Below are 22,032 nucleotides of genomic sequence, written 5' to 3' on the forward strand. Positions count from 1 at the left end.
GACTACGTAAAGATGAAAGCTTGATGGAAAAAAAAAAAAAAGCTTTTTGCAGCTTAAGTATGAGCTGAGATGCAGACACTTCTAGGGTGTATTTCATGTTCCTTGTCAATAAAGGGAATTTAGTTAAGACATCAGTTTTAGATCCACCACGTTTGACTCAAGCAGCATGTTACAGTAACTAAAGGTTGTTACTTGCCAATACAGTTAATATTAGGAAGTCTTCAAAACTTTTCATCACATGACAGTACCCAGATAAGTACTCCTAGACAGTGAACGCATAATGCTGTGATAAGAATCAATCCCCCTTCTCCCCCTCCACCCAACATGCTTTCGCTTTTCCATTCATTTGTGGAAATGGGTATAGGAATACTTGGTTACGTATCACTGTAGTCTCAAAAGACTAGGAGAAAATATCCTGTAAAGTTGTTTTGCCATTCAGGAAGATTTCTATATCAATATGTGAATAGAAATTGTGTACATCATGATGGCTTCCTGTAATTACCCCACTTGTTCTAATTTCCCCTTTGCCCTGGGAGCAGAACTGACAGTTTCCTACAGCTGTACAACACCTTTTGCACTGGGACCTCAATTGGACGGAGTTGTATCTTTTAACCAACCTATAAATGTGGTATGTATTCATAACTGAATACGTATCTATGTATATTTATAGATATGTATATAAATGTATGTGTAACTTTTTGCTTACTTGCTGAAAGCTGGCCTATGAAAAATAGTGAAATGTAGTTGGCAAAAAGTTGACATATGTTTACATAGGGTAGTATTAATCATTAGCACATGATCAGCTCTGAGTCTACAGACATATTGTTTATAATCTTCCATGATGCATTTATATGAGAGAACACACACCCTCATGTATTGTTTTGGTTTTAGATATGCTAAGATTATAATTGTTGGGTTTTACCTCTTGAATAATTAATTCTGTACCAGCCTCCCTTTTCTGCTGGTACTTCCACAACATGTAAATGAAGTATCTGATATGGGGGGGTGGAGGTGGGGGTGTGTGGGGGGTGTGTGGGTGTTACTTATGAAGACTTGGGCTCTGTACTGGTTTTGACTGGGACAGAGTTACTTTTCTTCACAGTAGCTCCTATAGGCCATGTTTTGGATTTGTGATGAAAACAGTGTTGATAACACAGGGATATTTTAGTTATTGCAGAGCGGTGCTTGCACAGCGTCAAGGCCTTTTCTTCTTCTCGCACCAACCCACCAGTGAGCAGGCTGGGGGTGCACAAGGAGTTCAGAGGGGGCATAGCCAGGACCCCAGCTGACCAGAAGGACATCCCAGACCATATGACATTGTCCTCAGGAATAAAAACTGTGGAGAAAGTGGTGGTGAGCAATTGGAGGGTTTTGTATCATTTTTTCTTGGATTTGTTTTTCTTCGTTTTCCGTATATATTAAACTAACTGTATTTCAACCCACAAGTTTCCTCCCTTTTACTCTTCTGATTCTCTCCCCTCTCCAGCTGCGGGGGGGGGTGAGCCAGCGAGCAGCTGTGTGAAATTAAACTGCAACAGTCCTTTTTGGCACCCCGTGTGGGGCTTGAAGGGTTTGAGATAACAAATTTGACCACAGCACATTAGAGGGAACTTATTATACCTGTTTAACAGTTGCTGACCGCAACATTGATTTCCTTGTCCTTGGCAGTGGTTTATCTGATCATAGCCATGCTCCCTTTTTTATTTTGCTGTACATTGAACTTGAGAGCCATTTGCTGTGCAGTGTGACACTTGGTTGTGTTTTCCCTGGGAGAACTAGGATGAAAACATTGGCCTTGAGCCTAATCTGATATTTGGGCCCTGCATTGTTGCCTTCCCTTTGCTTCAGGAACCATCTCATTAAGACAATTAACAATTACACTTTTTCCCTTCTCCAAGGACCAATAGGTGGATGAAACGAAGAATGGCATCTCCCCCTTCTTTTCCTGCAGGGTAGATGTTTTCTCTCTCTTTACAATAACTCTTCAGTATCCTGAATGTCCTTGGGTAGCCAGAATACTCCTGTTAGCATGTTTCACGAATGTGTTTCCAGCTTTTCCTAAGGTTAACCAGCTATTTAGGAGTATCACACAGGGATATGTCCCAAGGCAGTATGGGTTATGGGTAGCAAGGCATGTGGGCAGGTACCTGGAAAGGATATCATCTCTGATGGTCTGGAACTTCACACCCGAACAGGCGCAGGATCTTGATGTGTGATAGAGTGTTTGGAAAATAGGATGCCCTGGCTGTGCCAGAGACACAATTTGCCACCCAGTGCTGGGGCCGGGCATATACCTGCCAAGGGCTATTAGCACCCTCAAGGGAAAAAGAGGATCTCTGGATCTGAAGATGTACAAACAGCCCTGACTAAACCAGGGACCCAACCCTCAACTATATCAGTCACCTCAATAGTCAAGAAGGAAGAATGGAAGAAGTCAACTGATTTAGTAAGGGAGGAAGAAGCTTCTCCTGAGAGCAGGAGGGGAAATCAAAAGAGGCAGCCTGTTCTGCAGCAGAGCAGTAACAAGAACAGGAAGGGGAAGAGACAGAACTCATAAGCAAGTCAGAAACCTCCCGATCCCTAAATAAGCTGTGAGATAAGCAAAAAGATTCCAGCCATTATCCAGGCAAGCAAACTATCAGTTAGTTTCTCCAATGCTGGGAGACTGGGCCAGTAGTCAGGAACTGGAAAGTCCTGAGTGACCACCATAACCAGATGGAGCCCGAAGTCATGGACTAAATGAACTCAATGGACATTTTATGGAAGTTTTACAGGGGTGGCCCATAGTCGGAGGAAATTATATCTATGTATAAATCTGTAACACAGCTGTAGTGTCTTGCACATGAAAGGATATAGATACGAACTAGCTAAAGCCAAGCTGTTTAAATACAATTGCTTGTCTTCCTTGCCTTGATTTCTCAGATTTTTTCTGGCTATGCTGTATAACAGTTGTATAGCTTTCTTCTATATGTATCACAGTATTATAAACTATTTTTCCATTATTTCTCATTAAAAATATTTAGGCTGATCTGGGTCATCATAATGCATGGGATCTTGAAGTTTTAAAAATTTCAACATACATTAAACATTCGCACAAGCAGCAGTTTCAGGAAAATTTGGGGAGAACAGCTTTTTTTGCATTTGTCACCAGCAGATACTATGGTGTTTTGTCTAATTTTTCAGGTGATTATTACAATATAGGTTTTTCACTTATCTATGACATGTGGGGATTTTTTAAACTCTTCTTCCTTTTTAGCCTGATTCCTTAAGAAAATTCTGCTTAGGCAATTCACTCTATTCTTCCAACAATTTGGTGTTCTCCCTAGTACCTTTCGAACCTGATGACCAGTCAATCTTTGCCAAATTTGGCTGAAGAGTTTCTACATGCTTAATGAAAATGCTTGATCGGAGACCCCACCTGGAGTACTGCCTCCAGCTCTGGGGCCTCCAACATAAGAAGGACATGGACCTGTTGGAACACGTCCAGAGGAGGGCCACGAAGATGACAGAGGACTGAAGAACCTCTCCTATGAAGACAGGCTGAGAGAGTTGGGGCTGTTCAGCTCAGAGGAGAGGAGGCTCCGGGGAGACCTTATAGCAGCCTTCCAGTACCTGAAGAGGGCCTACAGGAGAGATGGAGAGGGACTCTTTATCAGGGAGTGTAGTGATAAGATGAGGAGTAACGGTTTTAAACTGAAAGGAGGAAGATTTAGATTAGATATCAGGAATAAATTCTTTAGTGTGAGGGTGGTGAGACACCGGAACAGGTTGCCCAGGGAGGTTGTGGATGCCCCATCTCTGGATGTGTTCAAGGCCAGGCTGGATGGGGCTTTGAGCAACCTGGTCTAGTAGGAGGTGTCCCTGCCTGTGGCAGGGGGGTTGGAACTCGATGATCTTTAAGGTCCCTTCCAACTCTAACCATTCTCTGAGTATACGATAAAAAAAATTTTTCTGGCAGAAGTGATAGATTTAAATTGATGGCATTGCTTACAGAAGCCCTGCAATGTGAATGTGACTTGCTCTCCAGCTGGCAAATCAGGATGCACAGAGTGGCCAGTAAATAAGCAATTGTTTGACTCAAAATCAGTGATAACATGGCTATACTATCATCTGGGGAAGGAAACTCCATAGCGTACTGTGGGTAGGTAGCATACTGTGGAAAGAAAACTACATGTACTGCAGAGAAAGGGATGTAAAGTTGCAGGAATGAGGAGGCAAATTGGGCTTAAGGCAAGTAGAGATGGGGGTGTGTACGGACAAATGGGGAAACCGGGCCTCTCTGATACATGTGCTACAAAATTATTTTTTCAAGATGCTGACTGTGCTGTATTTTACTGTTGCCAGGGTTACATATACAACAGCAACTTGGAATGTGGTCCTGGGGGTCTTTGCAGTTAGTGCTCAAGCTGGACGTGGTAAACATAATGCTTAACCTGACTGTAATGTTACAAATATTTTGAATAGTATTTAATAAAATGGAATGGCTTCAAATAAAACAGTGTATGTAGATGAAACTGGCTCTTAATGAAAACACCTAGTCCAGTAAGTCAGGAACACTTTTTTCTAATACCCAATTTCTTTTATCTTTGTTTTCTTTGTGAGAAGACTTGTTCTCAGTAAATAGAAGATGTGTAAGTCCCTATCTGTCATGAAGGTTATCTGGTGAAGTTTGGGAAAACTAGTGTTCTGTGATTATCATGAATTGAAAAACTCTGTATTTAATTGTACTCAGGCTAGGGGTCCTCAGGCTTCTTGCACAAAGGGCAGAAAAAACGGAAACATTAGGTAGATAATGACTATCTTCAGTTCTCTCTATGATATTTGAGAAAGTTACCTTTTTAACACTTTTAAAATACTTTGATGGTGGCTTTTTCCTTCCTGAAGTAGTACATTGAATGTGTAATTAGTTATTTAGAAGCCGTTTAGACTCTAAATATCTTTTGGACTTGAAACAATTGATTAATTTAAATTATATCTAGTGATTAGGCAGTATTTCGCTTTCAAGTTAACTGTAGTAGATACTAGGGTTTTTGCTGGCATTTTCTGCTTAAGGAGGAATTTTCTTTCTTTTCCCTGGCAAAACTTGTAATTGATTTTTTTTCTGCAAGTGCAAGGTGTAATTGATATCAGTAAAGTAAAAGATATCAGTAAGTAAAAGATATCAGTAAAGTAAAAGATATCAGTAAAACCTCCCTGGAAGTGCTCAAGGCCAGGTTGGATGGGGCTTTGAGCAACCTGCTCTAGTGGGAAGTGTCCCTGCCCATGGCAGGGGGGTTGGAACTCGATGACCTTTAAGGTCCCTTCCAACTCTAACCATTCTATGATTCTATGATAATCTTTCTCTGTTTGTCACTGTAATATCAAACTCCCAAAAATGTGAATGTTTTACTTCACAAATTAAACGGGGGACGTGAAAACTGTGAAGAAAATTGACAGAACTGCAGCTGAGATCTTTAATACAGGCTCATGTCCCAAAATAAATATCCCTTTTCATTAGTTTAGATTCCATTTAATAATTTTAGAAATGGTATAGGGTTTAACCAAGCTTTACACAGACATAATTTTCAAATTAATGAAGGAGATCAGATTTTTTTAAGTGTATGAGGAAAGCCAGTTGTCTACTGGTCTAGAACAGTTATCAGACTATATATAAGAAAACGTTGGTAACTGCTGAATAAGTAAGTTTGAATTTAGTGTTTGAAGAAACACTTAGTGTTTGAAGAAAGTGGGATCTGTAGCCCAGAAGAAATCTGAACAGAAATTGGCTGCATCCTTTTGCTCTAGTCAACATTATTAGCACAATTATCAAGAGAGGGCTGAAACTTCCGATACAGCTGTTAAGTAACGTGATTTTTTCAATGGCAGGGAAGAGATAAGAAGTTCCCAAGGTCGTACTGATAACTGTAAGAAAAGATCCTTAGTTAAGCAAAACTGCTCAATTCGTTGCTCATTCCATAACTCTGAGAACTCTGTGAATGTGTCCTGGGGAGAGAAGAGTCCAGGGCTTTATTTCATTCAGAGAAGCTTTAGTAGCTGCCTCAACCATAGTAATCAATAACAAGCCACATAAGGAGACAAACACCTTTTATAGTGAAATGGAAGAATTGTCAAGATAACTATTTAGACTTCTAAAATGCCTGGGAGAAGAAAGAAAATTTCTGTCATCCAGCAGCAGCGTGGTTAGGGTTTGGGTTTTTTTTCAGATTGCTTGAAACTTTTTTACCTGTCGTCATCACCAGTGATGGATCTTTGTTCTGCATCCTTAATTTTAAGCAGCTGAATATTTTCCCATCACAGTGTGCTAGTAGACTGTAAAAATACATAATAGAGCCTTGAAACAATTTTAGATGTGCCTGGAGTAATTATGTGACTGGGTTTGGGTTTTTTATCACTTATTTACTTGAGAAAGATAAAATAGGGGAGGTGACACCCTACACTAAAGTTGGTTGTTATCTCTTTTGGAAATACTGATCATTCTGAACCATAGAAACAAAGCAATGCACTGGCTGGGAAAGCGTGAGGCAGCTGTGTGTTGGCGAAGGGCTGTGTTGTTAAAGCTCAGAACGGGATGATTAACTTGGCATGCGCATACGTGGGAGAAGATGATTCACAGCCAATAGTAAAATATGCTTTTTACAATATGCTTGTAGAAAACCATTGTATCTAACAATAACGGCTGGTTTGGATTATAGACTATTATAACTAAATAATTACCATACTGGATTTTGGTGCATATCGTAGAATCATAGAATGGTTTGGGTTGGAAGGGACCTCAAAGATCATTGAGTTCCAACCTCTCTGGCCTCTCTGTCCCATGGGCAGGGACACCTCCCACTAGACCAGGTTGCTCAAAACCCCATCCAGCCTGGCCTTGAACACTGCCAGGAACCAGTGATCAAAACTTGACAGTATCTGTTACCAACTGGCAGAGACAGCCCTAAAATGAAATTCACATTTTATTTAAAAAAAAAAATAAAAAATCTGTTCAACGTGTTAATTAAATAAATTGGAAAAAACTGGAAACTTTAAAAAAAGTTTGTCCTGGCTTGAGGTAGAACAGAACCAATTTACAAAGTTGAGCGGATGGATGCAAAGCTATGACAGCAAGAGAGGATATGCTTTTGCTTCTTGACAAACTGAGTGAGGACAAACACTTAAAAAAAATCAAATATTCAAGTGGCAAGCAGAGAAATTAAAGTACAGAAAATTTCTAAGGAATTCAAGATGTTAATTGGAAAAATCTGGCTCACACAGATGAAGGTATTAAGGCATTTTGCTGAAATAGTCATTAGCTGCAATACAGCCTCTTTACTAGGCAGGTAGCCAAAGGTCGGATTGTGAAGGGTGGAGATATGTTCAAGGTGGTTACATTCTGTCTTCAGAAACAGTGACAAAAACTTGGTTTTGCATGAAGATAATGACATATTTTATAGCCCCCTTATAATCCAACAAGAAGTTTATTTCTATCAGGTATTCGGTATCTACAGGCCTAAAAACTGAAACCAGGCATAGTGAGAGTTGACTGACAGGTGCTGGCCTGCTAATGGTCCTTCAAAAAGAGATCTTGGAGCACAGAAATTTCAGAATAATGTTCATGTTGTCCCCTTATTCAGAGAAAGCATGTGGGATGATGATATGCTTGTTGCCATGGTACTGGTGTGAAACACCACACTGGGAGGCCCATTATGAGATTCAAATAACAAAGAACTAAAATAGGCTTATGCAGAAAATAAGTCTGGTCAAACAGCCATCCTTCTTCTTTGCAGAGACTATAAATTTAGAGAGCATTTTGTAGTTCATTGACTGTGTGCAGTAGGGAATTAATGTGACAAAATTCAACTCAAGACCAGAAGGAAAGGGAAGGCGATATTTATCTTAAACAAAACTGATCTCAGTCACCTCACTCAACATTGACTCTCGTAGATTTCACCCAGTCATCTTCTTACACCCGCAGGCTCATGAGCATCAAGAAGCCCATATCCAAGTGGGCAGGCCAAGCAGGCTGGAGATCCCCATGGAAGACAAAGAATGGTGGGTCTTGAGTAAATGCCATGTCACTGGGCGTCTTCCTTGGCAGTGGAAAACTTTTTCACTGTGGTGGTTTGGGCTGGGATAGAGTTAAATTTCTTCATAGCAGCTGGTGTGGTGCTCTGTTTTGGATTTGTGATGAAAACAGTGTTGGTAACACAGGGATGTTTTAGGTATCGCAGAGCAGAGCTTACACAGCATCAAGGCCTTTTCTGTTCCTCACACCGCCCCACAAGTGAATAGGCTGGGGGTGCACAAGGAGTTGGGAGGGGACGCAGCCAGGACAGCTGACCCCAGCTGACCAGAGGGACATCCCAGAACATATGACATGGTGCTGAGCATTAAAAACTGGGGGAGGGCGGTTGTCCAGGGCAAGAGTTGCTTGGGAACTGGCTGGGCACCGGTAGGCTGGTGGTGAGCAATTAGGCTTTTGGCAGCACTTGTTTTTCTTGGGTTTGGGGTTGTTTTTTAATCTTTGCTTTATTTTTCTTTTCTTCTTTTCTTTTTTTCTTTTTTTTTTTGGTGGGGGGGGTGCTGGGGAGATGGGTGTGCATTTTGGTTTGGTTTTTGTTTTGATTGTTAAACATCTTTCTCTCAACCCACAAGTTATCACATTTTTACCCTCCTGATGGTCTTCCCCATCCCACTGGGTGGGGGATAAGCAAGCAGCTGTGTGGGGCTGAGCTGTCAGCTGGGTTAAACCACAACAATCATCCAGGTATTTATATCCTTCAGCTATTGCAACGTGACTTTCCATCATAACCTTTGCTTACCTCATCCCCCATAAACCATAGGGAAGGTTGCTACCTGTTTTTTGTGTTTCCTCATTTGAGTATCTTTATGGCTACAGCCTTTCTTCCTGCTGGGGTAACGAGCAGCGGACTGGCATATAGGGTGTGCTGCAACCGTGCTGCCATCCTCCTGTTCTTGGACCTCAGGTCTTCTGCTGACAAGTCATCCTGCTGTGGCCTTATCGCAGCTCAGGCCCTCCTTGATGGAAACAGCACATTCCTCAGTGTTTACTAGTTTGATTGCTGCTAATCACGTCCTTGGTTATCAATTTATGCTGTTCCTCCAACCCCGTGCTGCTGCTCGTGCTTTCACGTAAATAATTCCCACTTGTATTTCGTTCAAACCAACCTTAATGTTTCTGTTTCAGCTCCCTGAAGCACCACGCAACGCTTATCAATATGAGTGGGCCGTTAGGACAGAGCGTGTGTCCGGATGCTGAAGTGCAGCCTGGCAAATGCTTCGAGAGACCATTGATGGAGAATCGAATGGAGGTGCTTTCTAGAAGACTTCTCAAAAGTATTGGTGTCATATTGGTACTGCTGAACATTTTCACTGATATTCCAGAAACAAATTTGAAAACACTCTGCCAATTTAAAAATTGCATTAAAATAAAGGCCAATCTCTCTGATGATAATAGCTCCAAACTAGGACATTTAAACATAATATGCTAAAGTTATCACCTACAAAGGCATACTTCTAGGAAGAAGAAATGAAAATTAAATGTAGACATCGTCTCTTGGAGAACAGCACCAGTGAAAAGCATTTAAGGATTGTTCTGAATATAGAGCTTCCCATAAGCAAACTCCTGATGTAATTCTGTGGTAAAGAGGACTAAAGCAGCAAGCGGATGTAAGAAGAATCTATCATGGTGGCTTCACCCCCTGCCCTACAGCACCTGTGAAACCACTATGAAACTACTTTGGTACTGGGCCTAAGGTTTTAAAATGTCGAACTGAACAATTTGTACAAGAGTCACAAAACCTCAAGTTCAAGAAACACAGGAAATCTTTATATGGTAGGAGACCTGGGGGAGAGTGTTTCAACTTACCAAGTAGAAAATTGAGAAGGGGTGTGTAAAATACAAAAATCAGTCTCACCAAAGAGTATAGTGGATGCTGTGAGGCTTTTTTAATGCGGTTAAGGAAGACGTGACAGAGATTGGACGCTGAAGCCAGGCAAATTCAGATTAGAAATTCAAATCAGCCACTTAATCCCCTTTAACCACTACACTGAACACTGCCAATAGTGCTGACTTCCAAAGGCCTGGGCATCTTCTGTCAGACATTCTTTACAGTAAGGTGTCATTTATCTAATTACTTCTTTATTTCAGGTGTAGGTAACCTGTGGTACAAAGCTCAGCCTGTGTGCATTAGTTGAGAGCTAATGGTCTCTCTTAGGTCTAAGTGCTGAAGCCAAAATGTGAAAACTAGTATGAAATCATTAGCTGTCTTAAGCTAATGTTAGTTACTATTAACTGTTCTGTTTCATGGTTGGTTTATAACAACTTTCTGGAAAAACAGATGCATTCAAGTCTCTAACATGATAATTTTAGGAAGTGGTCTTGTCGTTGACTGGGTCTTCGTTCAGGACAGCCTGGTGCTACTTATCAAAAGGCTTGTGTTCAGCTGCCAGATTTCAGCCAGTTGTTTGTTGCAGCAGAAGCTTGTACTGCCAGCACCAGTGAAGTGGTTGACAAGCAATTATATGCTAGTATTTCTAGTGTTTGAGGCAGTTACTCTAAATGCTTGTAAGTGAAGGAATGCCTGGGTGCTTGTTTGAGAGAACGGTGTCTCGTATGAGTGACCAAGAACTTCAGTCTCATTCCTTTCCTCTACCTCCACCTTTCAGGTAGCAGTGAAAAAGTTATTTATTCTCAGTTCTGGGTGATGCATATCAGCTTCTACAAGACAGTTAAATCATTTGGTCCACACAGCACGAAAGCTGGATTTTGTCTGGCTTGAAACCTGGAATTCCTCAATGCAGTTTCATACGCAAGGTGTCTTGTATCCTAATTTGTCTTTTTTAAACTCCTGTAACTTCATATAGCTATTTGATGATGCATGGGGAACAGCTATAGGCTTAAACCTTCTTTCACTAGTTTTGCTGTTTCTTGGCTGACAGCTCTCGTTGCAGGTATCTGATTAGGGCTGTGCTGAAAACAGTTAATTTAAATCAATAAGCATATGGAAAAAATCCACAATATATTCCATTGTTCTTTTTAAATGTAAGGGTCATTTGTTTAGCTGTGGTCCTCCTGAGGCTCATAAATCTTTCATTTTGTCTTTTTTTTTCCTTTTACCCAATTGCAAGTCACTTACTTACATGTAATTAAATTACATTGGAGTTAATGGTCAAATAGTTAAATATTTGATAGAAAGCATTTCAATTCGACCTGTTTCAACTCCCTTTTCTTAATCTACTTGTCATGTTTGTCTATTTTGATTAATTTTGATTCCTTTCAATTAAGACATTCATACACATTGGCTTGACTCTATCCTTAGTAAATTATACCACTATACGTAAATTAAGACATGAACAGATCTCCCTCTTTTCCTAGCAGGATGCGTTATATTGCCATTGAAGCTTACAAATTCTTGCCCAAAACCTGCACTAAATTGCCCTTTCCCTTTTTGTATGCATTGTATGCAATTTATATGTACAGTTCTCATCAGAACCATTTTTCAGATCCTATATTTAACAATAACTGATGTATATTTTATTTATTTATTGGTGATATAAGAGGGAAAATTTGGGGTTAACTTACAGTGTCGTCCAGCTTTCTGACTTTGCCCGAGGCCTAGCTTCTTCCTTACTCAAGCCTTGATTCTTGAGAACCTCTTCTGTAGGAGAACTGAGCCGCTAAAGAAAAAATTGGCTGCATTTTATCATCTCTATTCCTTCTGTCTGTCCTGATGACAAAATACGTCAGACTGCTGTGAAAAAAGAAAAATAAATTTGAGTTACTACAATGAAAGTTAAATAGCAAATCTCTATGCCAAATAATTTAGAAAACAATTCATATGATTCCAACTTCACCCCGATACAAAATGCGGCAGCACCTGTTAGGAGGATGTGGCAACGGTTTCATAATGTACCACTACCCCTTGTGTAACAGCAGGAGTCAAAAATACGCGTTTAATTGTGACAAGGGAGAAGATAAGTCAGGTGCAATATATCCCTTCTGTCAGGACTAACCTTCCAGCCTGGTTTTTGTGCCAGGGTGTTTTCAGCCACCTGAATGCTGAGATACTGTTGGTGCCTGGTTCTGTCTGTGCCTTGGCTTCCTTTAGAGCAGGTCTCCCTTTAGGGGGACTGCTCACTGGTCTTTCTCCTCACCAGACCATCTGCAAGGCTCAGTTTCTGGACTCTCCTCTTTGGCTATTCTCTCTTCTTTTCAGGTCTTTTCATAGTTGTCTTCTCTCCAAACAAGGTTCAGATTGGGTATTAGGAAAAATTTTTACACTGGAAGGGTTATTAAGCATTGGAATAGGCTGCCCAGGGAAGTGGTTGAGGCACCATCCCTGGAGGTGTTTAAAAGATGGGTAGACATAGTGCTTAGAGACATGGTTTAGCAATGGTTTTTATCAGAGTTAGGTTGATGGTTGGACTAGATCTTAAAGGTCCCTTCCAACCTAGACAATTCTATGATTCTATGATTTAGCCAAAGTCTTCACTGTGTTCAGCTCCTCTTTCATAGCACACATCAGCAGCATTCAGGCTCAGAAAATAGTCATAGCATCATAGAACATCTCAAGCTGCAAGGGACCCATAAGGATCATCAAGTCCAACTCCTAGCTCCTTGCAGGACTACCTTAAATGGAACCATAGGAATAAGAGTGTCATCCAGATGCTCCTTGAGCTCTGAGAGGCTTGGTGCCATGACCACTTTCCTGGGGAGCCTGTTCCAGTGACTGAACACCTTCTCAGTGAAGAACCTTTTCCTAATGTCCAATCTGAACTTCCCCTGATGCAACTTCACTTCATTTCATTTTCTCATGTCCTGTTGCTGGTCACCAGAGAGAGGAGATCAACACATTCCCCCTAGTTATGGTCAGCATCAGACAAAATATCTTCTTGACTATCATTCCCATGATGTGGTTCAGCTCATCATGTTTAAGATGAGCCAGACACAAATATTTTGAACTGTGCACTTGTGCTGCAACGGTGTCCTAAATCTCTTCTCAGTCCACGATTACTAGGGTCATCTTGCACCAGAGATCTGTCTTCCTGTTCATTAATTACCCCACACAATAAGGTGGGGTGTTACTGATGATCTTTGGTGGGGCAGCATTTGTCTCTCTACAAGCTTTCTGATGATACCGGATTTTTTTTCCGTAGTGGGCAATGTTTGCCCTATGAAAAATCTGTGGTCTCAGCTGAGTGCAATTAGATACCTTTTCTGGAATGTTTTTCAAGGTTCCAGAGAAACTCATCAAGGGTTGCTGGTTGGAGTATTTCAAGTCTTGAGCAGATACCCAGTGTGAACCACAAAGGAAAGTTCAGTGTGAATATTAACGAAGCCAGCTATAGCCAAGAGACCTCACTAGGAGTTCATGTTATCTGATAACAGAAAGCAAAGGAAGTCATTTCAGTAAGACACAAAACTAGGAGCTGCTCGTTGTCTCCAGGACCTATAAGAGAATGGATGTTGGAGCAAGAGGATTCATACCTTATTTTTTGACCGTGTTTCCTCATCCACTTTTAGAAAATGTTCTCAAAAAGAGAATAAAATTAATCTTTTTCAATAAGAGGTTGAATATACCTGTGCATATCTCTCATTGGGATGCACTGATAAGTATTAGAGATGTTGTAATAAATAGGCAATGTGATTTTATCAGAAAGGAGGACACAAAGTACAAACCTATTTGATATATACACCATAATGAAACAGGTATTCCTGTTTCTTACCGAAGGAATGCAGATAAACCTTTTCTGCCTGAACAGACTTGATTTTTGTTTACCATAAGCAAAAGACAGGTATTACCACAGCAGGAGCAGGACTTGGTAAAGCAAGTATTTCAGATCAGTATGACATTTGTAAAAAGGAAGCTAATAATGTCCTAGAAACTGGTATTAAGAGAGAACTGCTTTCTAGTATCAGTATACAAGCTTAACTTATATACTTAAATTAAAATTGTTTAAGTTTAGTACTGAAAGAGACAAATGTGGACTTTGCTCCAGTACCCGCTTCCTCTGAAGCACCCGCAGTTCTGGGGGGATAAGCCTGGATTAACTCCTGATACCCAAACTGATTCTCAAACACTCCAGTTCAAGCGATTGGTGTAGCTTATGTTTTATTTGTTCTCTGGAAGATGATTTTATAGCCTGTTACTAAAATGGTCAGGTGTCTTAAGGCCTTTCCATAGTAACAAGCCTGTCCATTTCACGCTACTTTTTTTAGAACTTTTATTTATTTACCACTGCTAGCTAGGAACGGTTTAAAGAGCTTTGCACTCGACCAGATATAATTGCTTGTTTATGTAAGAAAGCACTATTTTGCAGGCTAATTTGTTCTGCATCAGTTTCTGAACAAATGAAAAATAGAGCAGTATAGAGCAATTTATTCTGCTTGCCTGCCTGTTTTCCTTGCTTTTTTCTTTCTTTCTTCTTTCTTTTTTATTTTTTTCTTTGCTTTTCAACATAGGTTGTTGGGAAGCATGGCTTTGCATTGGCTTTGCATCACGAGGGACTGTTTCCACCATAGAAAGTGTTTCTTGTGTATATAGCGTATCTGTTGTATAAGTTGAGTGATTTGAAATCTTTTAAAAGAAAGATATCTATGTAGCATGTGGGTGGAATCACAAGACTTACAATGTGTTAACTCCATGATCTCATTATAAGAAGACTTAGACAATTTTCAGTGGAAGGTATCATCATATTATATAGCATTTTGGAGGTGAAGAAGTAGAAAATTTTCTGTGTGGAAATTTGATTAGTATCTACAAAGGTTCATAACTGTTATGTTTTTACAGACAGAAAAATGTGGGAAGTTTAGATTATTCACTGAAGTGTAGTGGGTCAATAGCAAAGAAAGAATTAAATTTTAAATCCCGTTAGGCTTGTTACCCTCTGATTAATAACAGCTCTTTCTGTAAAACTTGCTCACTTATAAAAGTTTGCAGTAGAAAAATAACTACAGACTCTGCAAACTTTGACAGTTAAGAGAGCAGTGAAAATTAAGTATTGATCAATATATTGGGAAAGACATAACCTTTGATTAGGTAGCATGATATTTTTAAACAATTTCATTTTTTGTATAGGTAACTGCAGGTGTTTGAATAACTTACGAAGTCTCCTGAAACTTTAGCCATGTCATCAAATGTCTTTTTAGCACTGGATAATCAGAATTCTCAAAACATGACACCTGTAGGTAGAGGTTGCAGAGTCTGTTGGTACTGGGCCCCCAAGAAAAACAACTGTCCCCCCAAGAAAAAAACCAATGGCTAAAATACCTAATATGATCATGGTTTGCTTCATCTGTAGAAGTATTAACCTTTCTAGTAGAGTTCTTAATGACTTCCTAAAAAACTCTATTTCCTTGTCATTAGACAGATTCCATGTAGTTCTGTATAGTAGCATTGCTACATGGGAATATACTTCTTGTTTTCTACTTCTCTCTCTGGTTCCTCTCAGAAGACCACCTCCTGTTTCTTGGAAAACTCATTATGTTGAGGGAAGCAGTGAGTAACCCAGCAACACGTTATGCTGACACACAGAACCAGGTTATTTATGTGCTGCAGTTTCAGTTTATGAAATATATTATGTAATTTTAGGTGGTTTATGCGCTGCTGTATTGTAACCTTACCTTTGTATGGAATGCATTTGACTCGGGCGCCTTTGCAAGAAGGAAAAAGCTGTTGCCGGTTGGTTTTCTGTTGTTGTGGGTTGTTTTTAATTTTTTTCTTTCTTTTCAAAACCATCCCCTCCCTTAAGGGGAAAAGGGGTTGAGCTATTAGCAGGAAGTGTAAGCAAATGCAAGTAATATCAAATCCTGAGCTTTCCAAGCCTGAGAAGGTAAGGTGACATCCCTATTTAAAAAGCTGAAAGAACAAAGCAATTGAAAGGTGTTGTGCTGCTTACTGGGAATCAGCTGCTGGGGAGAGTGCCAAGAACAAAGGAAATGAGAATATAACTGCATAGGTCAATAGCAACACATACTGTTCTAATTTGGACAAGTATTAACAAAATAAGGATGCCAGCTATACAAGGTTGGAGGCACTACTGGAAAAGGCCAAAGAGAAGCAGCGAGGTGGGGAAGTCCTGGGAGACACCACAGTGTGCAGGTCATGTTTTTGTTGCTTCACGGGTGAATCCATATTGTCCAGTGCCATCTCAGTATTTCTTGTTGCCACAGACCAAGATTTCTAAAATGAAATATGAAAATTTACTTTATAGCGACGTCACAAGAAGCAGTGAGAAACCAATCCATTGAAATTTAATTACATATTAAATTCTGTCGGATACTGCTGCTAAAGTTTTAATCTAAATCTGAGTGAGATAAGTAGAGCTAGAGGTAAAGGAAAGAAGGAAGCTTTGTATATATGGTGAAAATATGAATGTCTGTGTAAATAACATGAAAATCCATTTCAGGAGGGATGAAACCATCTGCAAATTTCTAAGAGGGTTGTGGCAACTAGACAGTACCAGCTTTTGGTGCCCAGTTGCAGAATTTCAACATCAGAAAATGCATCTACAGAAAATTATATGATCTTGTCCTATTATTTGAATTCAAAATACGTTATTTCCACTGTGGATGTTGATGTCATCTTAAGTCACATATGTTTTGTTTAGCAGCACTCTCTCCCAGCCCAAAAATAATGTACAATGTTACAGGACATTTCCTCTTGAAAACATGAGCGTCCAGTCTTATAAGAAGACTTATTTGAAGGGGAAAAAAAAGCGTGCGTCTCTATAAACAAAAATCTAAGTATCTCAAATAAAAATCACACTTCGGTTCCTAAATATTGGGTCAGTTTAGCTCCAGACTTTTACATGTGCTTGAGTAAAAAAACAGATTGATCAAGAGAGGACGCTTGTACTTGCATTGTCCAGTCAGTCAACAACATGATTCATTTTGTAGGGCTGGTTGCACAAGTTGACAAGATAATCCAGCCAGCCCTAGCAGCTGCTGCGCTGCTGAGACTCCGATGTGCTGTCCTTAAGGCAAAAGCCAAGTACAGTCTGTGAAAACAGGCTAGTGATGAAACTTCAGAAGATACAGTGCAATGGAAAGCTAAAAAATTCCCTCAAAAATGTCAGGCCTCAACACGAACCTGAAGCCTCAGAAGAAGAATATCAATGTGGAAGTACAAAGACAACAAACAAACTATGGAAGAGGTGGTTGGGTGGTTTCAGCATGCTTTGAACAACATTCCACAAACTTGCCTTGCCTTAGGTGAGAGAGGGTCATGCTGCGTGAGGCAAATCTAACGTGACAAAAAGCAGAGGTACACAATTCAGAATAAGAGAAGTTTCACTATCCAGTGAAAGCCTTGAATCCCAGCTGGGTGTAGAATGCTTTGACCTTTGTTGTTTCCTTTTTTTTTTTTAAATACGGTTACATGCTTCGAAGCTACGTGTTTCTCTGTAGTAGAAAGGAATACATAAAGGCGTTGAATCAGGACCTCTGTTGTTCTACCTTGCTCCCTCCCCAGCTGCCCTTAATACTTATGCTAACACTCCTATTTGTCTACCCCACATACCTGCTGGGAGTGCCCTCGCTTGGCAGGCGAGAATCTCCCGGCTTCAGGGAGGGATTGCGTAAGGTCTGATGGTAACTCAGCACCAAAACCGGGATTACCACGCGTGTTTCTGCTCTCCCGGTCTCATACCTGATGTGTGATGCAGGCACAACACGATGTGTGCTCTCTTTATTTACTGACTGCGTGGTGCAAAGGTTAAGGCGGGACCCACCAAGGCATTTCAAGGCTGGAAGGGTTGGTAATATCTCTAAGTCCAAAATCAAGATTTTTAACACCTCCTTGCACCTGTCAGCTAATGCTGGTTTCCATCCAGACCTACGCTTCCAGAACTGAAGGTCCTTATTAAACCCATGCTTTGCACAAAACACCATCCCATCAGATTCCCTGAGGGAAAAACTGTGGAGGCAAAAAGCAGCAAATGTGTTGTCATGATGGAGATGGAGCTCCTGCAGCAGGCAAGATAGGTATGAAGAGGAGGTGGACAAGGATTGAATCCCAGCTCAGTGGGGACACCCCTTGCTCCTCGCGATGAATTTCATCTGCTTTTGACAGATGTTTGCATGGGGCTTCTTTCCCTTACTGGCAGTGCATCCTGTGCTCTCCTCACCAATAAAAATACAAGTGAATGTAACTGGCTCTACAGCCATTGTTATCAAACAGAGGAAATGAACTGGAAATAAAACACCCTATGAATTACTCACCTCGAGTTATGTTTTCATGAAAAAACCCAACACGCTTTTTGGCAGAAGTGACTTCATATTTCGTGTACCATTAGCTCATTAGATCTACATCTGCTATGTTAACTTTGTGCGTGGCCACAGGCACTGTTAATGAGTCAAAGGTTTTTGGCATCAGTCTGGGGCAGCTTCAGGTAAATAAAGTTTACCTAGTTAGTTTATTTATGTATAGGTCTCTGCTCTAGTTCCCACTCCTCTGCTTCCCCCGCCACCCATGTGTGTACAGACAGACTGGTCAAAGAAACCAAGAGAGCTTCTCTGTGCCACAGAAGGTGAACTCTTTTCCTTTTCCTGGGGAGGAATACCTGCCAAATGCTGCTGAGCTGGGCTGGCAGGCTGGCTTGGTAGAAAACTTCTCTTTCTCTGCATGTCCCTGATTTGCTTTACCAAACTTCCAAAGTAACAAGTCCTTATGTTTTGGGGCCAACGCTGATCATTGCATGGCAATTAAGTGAGCATCTCAAATACCAAACCTAGTGTCATGTATGGAATACACCTGGCAGCTGTACTACTGGTGGCTGAATGCAGCTGAACTGCTGCAAACCCCTTCTCACCCCTGGTGCCCACCATCCCTGCTGTCCCCATCTCCTCCAGACCATCTCATCAATTAATTGCTGTGTTATTGAAGACAAGCCATGTCTTGAAGAAACAAAAGGAGGACACGGTGCTATGAGAAAGGTCACAGCAAACAAAATTTGTTTTCTTTGTTATCTGAAGGTTCATGGTTTTAGTGGGATGCCTCAGTTACAATAGAAAGTGCAGCTGCTCTGTGGAAGGCTTTCGTATGCACCCACTGATTCACTAATAACTTTTTTTCTCGGATTCCCTATCTGGAAGGTGGGGATAAACTTTTCTTGGAAGGATGTATTATTTTGTGAGGAGTAGTTACTGGTAGGTGACTAGCATTAGTGTTTGACTACCACTGTGAAAGCCAAATAAGTTCTGGTTATAGAGTGAAACCATTAGTCTTGGTTCATAGTGGAATTAATGCACTATCTAAATCAGTTTTCAGCATCCCTTACAATACTGGCTATCCCACAATGAGCTGCACACCCTTGCAATTTCTTTATGCTTATTATCATTTTTCCAATCTAAAATACAGAGTCAAAACCATCTATTAAGATTTATAAAATATACATAATCTAAACAAATAGCACTTTTTCTTCATTTTCTTTAAGGTACTTCAATCAATTCGGGTCATCAGTCCTTAAATAACGAATAGTTGTTATCAACTATTCCATATTATGGCTTCACCTCACCGCCTTCTCTGAAATTATCATGTTCTTCCTACCTACGAGACACAAGAAAACAATCTTACCGACTTCCCTACAACCCTTAACTGAGCAGTATTTTGTGGCATTTAAGTAATGACAGAGTAGGGTACCCATCAATTACGACTTCCACCCATACAGCCAAACAGTTGGTGCTAGGATATGGTCTTGGAATAATGTGTAGGTTTAACCTGCATCATTTACAGAAGTCACATATTGTACCTTCTAATCACCAACTGTAGTTTGTACTTAATTATTCAAAGTTATGTTGCCTTAGTTTTCAGTCCTGTGAGTTCAGAACTTTGTAAAAGAAAGCAGAATTACACCTTCATCTTTGTTCGCTGAACTCTGAGCTCTCCAAGGAATGAGCCTTGCTAGGAAACTCAAATCCTCCGAGGACAAATTCTGTCCCTCTAACTGGTTCAACCACAAAACAGCTCCACAGAGGTCAACCTCGTGGCACCAGTTTACTAAATGAAACCAGAATCCAATCCACCTCAGGAGTAGCTGTGAAGCAATTGTGTGGAACTTTATCTCTCTCCGTGGGGTAAATTACAACATTTGTACTCATCAGGGTGAATTCTGTGTTAGTATTGTTATAAGATTTCTACATTTTTTTATTTTTTTTTTCATTTTTGGTTAAGGAAGACCTTGAATATTAGAAGATAACATGAGCGGAAACCAGTGTGATCCAACTAGTCCATTTATCTCAACTTGCTTAGAAAACAGGTGGTTTTTCTTAATTTCTGCTTCCTGTTTGTATGTCTCTTTCTAGGAAGAAACATCAACGCCCTGCTCTTTGTTTCCACCATATGCATGGAAGTATAAGGTGTGCTTGGGAACAAACCAAAATTCCCATTCACCACCGTTGTTTATGCAAGAGGAAGAAATCAAATGTTCAGGGAAGAAACGGCACCTTTAATTTCATACTTTAACGGCTCGAAAATGATGGTAGTATCTCATTTATTTATGTGTATGAATGAGCTACCAGTGATTTCAGCATTCTTTGCTGTGTTTCAGATTTCTTGTTTTGCTGGAGTAACCATAATAGAGAAATGCAACACTCCCTGCGCTGTGTGGCCGTATATATATCACAGAGCAATGATATACGACTAGCATCAGCTGTGACAGTGGAGCTTATACAGCAAGGTTTGTGTTTCTCACAGGAGTAGGTGCTCTAAATATAGCTATAACCACCCACTCCTCCTTTACCTTAAGAATTTATTCATAAATTTTAACCATCAAGAGTGCAAGTAATTGAGAAGAGGGCAGAGCTCCTTTGAGCAGATTGCCCCATACAGATACAGTTTAAGAAACTGGGGTTCAGCTGTAGCTCTACATCACAAGTCAGAGCGGTCTTCTTTCGCACCTGAAGTGCTGACTGTGGATATTCCCCATTGCGACAGATTGCAACGCTTGTTTGATTTGTACCTAAGAAGAAATCAACCTGTTCAGCAGCCGGGTAATTATTAAGGGCACGCTGTAGGAGATGCCATCGGACCGATTGCATAAACCACAGAGCAGTGTAACATAACATCAGCAAGTCTCAAAAGAAGGGGTTTATTCTCCTTTCAGAAATTTCATTTTTTGGCAATGCCTACTAACATTTTTCTGTTTCTGCATTCTGAGTGCTTTCAAGTCTTAGTATTGTGCAGCTTCCCTAATCCGCTCTTCTTGTTGGCCTCACGCTGTGGTGATTCTTGTGCTAAACTTCTCGTCCATTTATTTCATGTATAATTCTAGGGGAGTAAGGTGCGGGCATTGCTACAATACAGCGTGAAGCGCACAGCGTGTTATATTGACCGGCATTCTCCCAGCTTTCCCTGTAGTTTGGCGGCACACGCAGGACGGCTGTCTGCTCCAGACGGACCAAAGTGACGAGAGAACTGGGTTACAGAAACATAGACTCCCAGAATGGTTTGGGTTTCACTGAATTTCACTGAATTTTTAGAGTTGGAAGGGACCTTTAGAGATCACCTGGTCCAGCCCCCCTGCCATGGGCAGGGACACCTTTCACTAAGCTCAGTTTGCTCAAAGACTCGTCCAACCTGACCTTGAACACTTCCAAAGATGGGGCATCCACAACTTCGCTGGGCGACCTCTGAGAAGCACCGGTTCATGGGAGCCGCAGGTCAGGCATCGATAGAAAGGGAGTGCCAGCCAACAACAAATTTGTGTTTTCTCTTGCGTGTGGCGGCAGCGGTGGGGAGAAACTTTGTCCCCCTGGCTGGGAAGGAGGGAAGGAGGCAGAGAGCCGCCCTCCACACGGCATGTCCTACGCTTACTCCCTTAGGAAGTTTTCCATCCTGCAGTTGACACCGAAGGGACAAGGCGCGGCGTTGGGATCGCGCAGCGCTCCGTGTACCTTGGAGCGTTGGCTCGGTGCTTTCTCAATAGTCACAGAAGAGTGAAAAACAAACCACCCCGAGCGGAGAGTTACGCTCCTCGTTTAAAAGCCGGCGGGGGAGAGGGCGGCGGGACGGGCCGGCACCGGCTGAAAAA

This window comes from Numenius arquata, chromosome 1 (genome assembly GCF_964106895.1).
Source record: "Numenius arquata chromosome 1, bNumArq3.hap1.1, whole genome shotgun sequence".
NCBI classification, from domain to species: domain Eukaryota; kingdom Metazoa; phylum Chordata; class Aves; order Charadriiformes; family Scolopacidae; genus Numenius; species Numenius arquata.